The 3,979-nt window shown below is 42.0% G+C and overlaps 1 non-coding gene across 1 annotated transcript; it reads right to left on the reverse strand.

The window, feature by feature from the left end:
• Positions 1–1,450: 1,450 nt before the first annotated feature.
• trnas-gcu (transfer RNA serine (anticodon GCU)) lies at positions 1,451–1,533 on the reverse strand. The gene has a single exon. It is a non-coding gene; the product is annotated as a tRNA-Ser (tRNA).
• Positions 1,534–3,979: the final 2,446 nt, after the last annotated feature.

The raw sequence follows: 3,979 nt of genomic DNA on the forward strand, positions 1-3,979 counted from the left end.
AGAACCACCTATACAACGTAATCGAGAAGAACAGATACTCAAAAAATACAGTCCGCAGATTCCTCAAGAACAAACCACGACAAGCAGACCAAACACAGTCAGAAACCCTAACCACCTTACCATACATCAAAGAAGTTTCAGAAATGACAGCCAGACTACTAAGACCCCTCGGAATCCTAGTTGTACACAAATCCACCAACACTCTCAAACAAAAACTAACAAACTTAAAAGACACAGTTCAACCCGTGGACAAAACCAACGTCATCTACAAAGTTCCATGCAAGGACTGCCACCAACACTACGTAAGACAAACAGGAAGAAAGTTAGCCACCAGGATACACGAACACCAGCTAGCAACAAAAAGCCACGACCTTCTCTCCTTCGTAGTCCTACATACGGATTAAAAATATCACTATTTCGACTGGGACAACACATCTATCCTGGAACAGGCTAAGCAAAGACACGCCAGAGAATTCCTAGAGGCCTGGCACTCCAACCACAATGCCATAAACAAACACTTAGATCTAGATGCCATCTATCAACCCCTCAGAAAACGAACAGGAAATGACATCACCGCAAACCCCAGGAACCCCATCGAGGAGAAAGATATAAATAGAAAGCAGGAGACAACAGCTTCGCTTCACTTGGAGGTCGCCACTGATGATGATGTTACCTAGCCAAGTGAAGAAACGTCTGGATATCAAAGCTACAGCTGAGCAAGCAAACCTACACCCTACATGTTAAATCATTTTTCATGTTTATGTTGCATGAATCTGCGGTCATTGATCCACAGTTTAGTTTCACTCCCTATAGGTAACATGCTGATTTCTCCCGTTGTTCATAGTTCAATGTGATGCATCCAGTGTTTGCATAACCAGATGGAGCTTGCTTCCCACATCTTGTGTTTATCTGTACCTTATGTCCAGCATTCATCAATGGCGAGAGCGAGACCAATGTGTAAGTCTCTCCGTGCCCATGCACGGCACCCACAGCAGCAATTCTCCACTGTGCATTTACAGCCAGTTCTCAGTGCCCCGAAACCCACGCCCTGCCCCTTTGAAATATCTCCATTATTTTGTGCTGTCTCGCTGTGCTCTTCTCACCAGGATTAATTACTTCTACTCAACGTCCTCCGGATTTCATATGGCAAAACATTCATTAAGAATCCCTTTGCATAACATGCACTTCGCAGCTCTCAGTATTTGATTTTCCTGTATGTCTTTCATACGAAAAAACGTTAACAGCAACTTGACTTGAAAAAGAAATTCGCGCTCCTTTTCATTATCCCAATGCAACCGACATTGCAATGTAGTTTATTCAACAGGCTCAAACTATTCTTTGAGATTTTTGTCATAGCGTCAATGCAGATAAAATAACTATTCGAATCCCAGTTTCCATACAACAGCTGTGATAATCTGAAAACCACACCATTGAAAGCCGGTGATGACAGCGACGAGAGTGGGATTCGAACCCACGCGTGCAGCGCACAATGGATGAGCAGTCCATCGCCTAAACCTCTCGGCCCACCTCGTCACAGATACACGAAAAGCTCTGACCTTATGAATAATTGAATTTTGTAAATCATGCAGAGAAGCAGATATTTCTCCCTGGTGTTGGTGAAATGAGAAATAACACAGTACGGTTCCAAGACTATGGTCTGACCCCTGGGATGTGGGGCAAGTGCACTCCCACTGTCACACTGTGCACACATTGATCTGAACAAATGTGAGGAAATGAATATGTAACAAGGTCTGTTGAATTCTGTGAAGATTTGAAGTCAATGGAATGAAGAACCCGAGACAGCAGGAGGTTTTCTTTCAATAAAGAGTTGGATCGAACTCTGAAGGATCGTGGAGTCAAGGGTTATGGGACTAAGGCAGGAACAGGATACAGATTGAGGATGTTCAGCCATGATCATAATGAATGGTGGTGCTGGCTCGAAGGGCAGAATGGCCTACTCCTGCACCTGCTGTCTATTGTCTATTAACTTGCCTGTGAGGAATTGTTTTCCAGACTGGAGGAGAGTGCATAGTGCTCAATGTCATTATTCGGAACACCTAACTTCCGCTCAGATGTTTTTGACACTCACTTGTGTACAGGACAGACAATGTCAAAATCCAAAATAAGGCTAAACTGACAATTGAACTCAACAATGCAAAAACCTTGATCTGTATCATTTTCCTGGGCCGTGCGACACCAAGTCACTGTATGATCACAGCAACACAGTGAGCAAGTGTCAGATGGAAAATGAGTGCAGTGCCAGAGCGCATACTGGGAGCAGCAGGTGACAGACGGGGATGTGCATATCCCACAACAGGAACACTTCCCAAACAGCGGACTGCGGTGGAAGGATTCAGAGGGAGTTTAAACTTTGAAATTCGATGCCAGAGACACAATGGATATCTGTCATTGAGTCTGTTCAAGATGAAGATTTTAAGATTTCTACAGATGCAACACAAAATAAAAAGCCCATGGGTTAGTGAAGGCAAAATATGAAATTGTACATTTCATCAATCTATCCATCTTTACAATGAGTACCTCACCACTTTCCTCACGTGGGGACAGAAACCCTGGTGAAGATGATCATATAATCCCCGTTACTAGCCATGGAATCAGAGAAACTCAGTTTCCCAAACGTTAAGGTAAAACCAGGAATGTGGAGGTAAGCATTAATGTGTTGCTCCTGTGCTGAAGGTGACCAGTGCACGGTATCTCTGTTCCAGTACAGTGGGCTGTGCTGTGCCGAAGGTTTAATTTTGAGCCTCACATGGAGCAGCTTCAATTTGTCGTCGTGTTGAGGGATACGGCCAGAAGGTGATATTGAGCAAAGCCAAGTTTATGGGAAAATACCGATGTTTGTGGATTGAGAAACGACATTTTCTGAATAATGACTCCTTGATCAACAAACATACTGCAAGTATCTAAAACGTGAAGAGACATATGTGGAGAGAGAGACGAAGGTGATTTTTCAGCAGATGGATAACGTTTCCCATGTGCACTGCTTTAAATTCCGGGAAAATAGATGTTGAACTGGTTTCATGTTACACAGTTTGTTGCAAACTCACAAAGGTAGTTGCAATAATCAAAAAAGAAATCACATTGGACCGTTTGAATATTGTATTGAACTGAATTTTGGTCTGAGCATATTTTATCTTAAATGGCGTGCTGCAGAGAAGTACAGATGGTTAACAACACAAAAGGACAGAGTTTTCTTGGTGGATTTCTTGGGTGGAGTTAAGAATGTACGAAATATGCATAACATCATGTGAATGTGGTCAAATCTTTAAAGTAGGTGTTGCGTCTCCAAGTGACGATTCGATTCATTATCCTACTCATTAGGATATGACTTCTGTCTGCTGTTATTTTACGACATCAGCCTCATTTACAGAGTTTCACCTTGAAACCAGAGTTTCACATAGTAATTGTCGTAGCTATTGTGTATCGTATGTCCGTGTTCTTATTCATCATTTCATGGGTCCCTGTATTGAATTCTACTGACCGTTTAATTTGTGAATGGAGACATTCCCTTCACCACTCATTCGAAACTCAATGAAACATTGAAAGATTTTACTCATATGCTTCCAGAGGACAGTCCTGCCATTACTGGGAAAAATCAGTGAACATTCCCCACGTATCCTCGAAGGCAAGGATTTCCTTTTCCATTTTAGGAGATCATTACAGCCCTGCATCCCATGTGTGCGTTCATGAAAACCAAAACAGTTGCAGCAAGACTTTAAAATGAAGATTTTGCTATCTGCTTGCATTGGTTGTTTCAAAATTACATTCCATATTGTGGTATGTTTGTGGATGAAAGTCCTTCCTGAATCTTGAGCAATTGTATTTCAGTTTTGTCAAAGGATTATCATTCGCTGTTCTCTCTTTCCCTTTCAGTTTCCCGTTTTATATCCCGTATTTTATCAGTTTATCTTAAATTTTCAATACTTTCAATCAATCTCGCTCCTGATTACCAATCCAAGAG

Source organism: Chiloscyllium punctatum, chromosome 50 (genome assembly GCF_047496795.1).
Source record: "Chiloscyllium punctatum isolate Juve2018m chromosome 50, sChiPun1.3, whole genome shotgun sequence".
In the NCBI taxonomy this organism is placed as follows: Eukaryota; Metazoa; Chordata; class Chondrichthyes; order Orectolobiformes; family Hemiscylliidae; genus Chiloscyllium; species Chiloscyllium punctatum.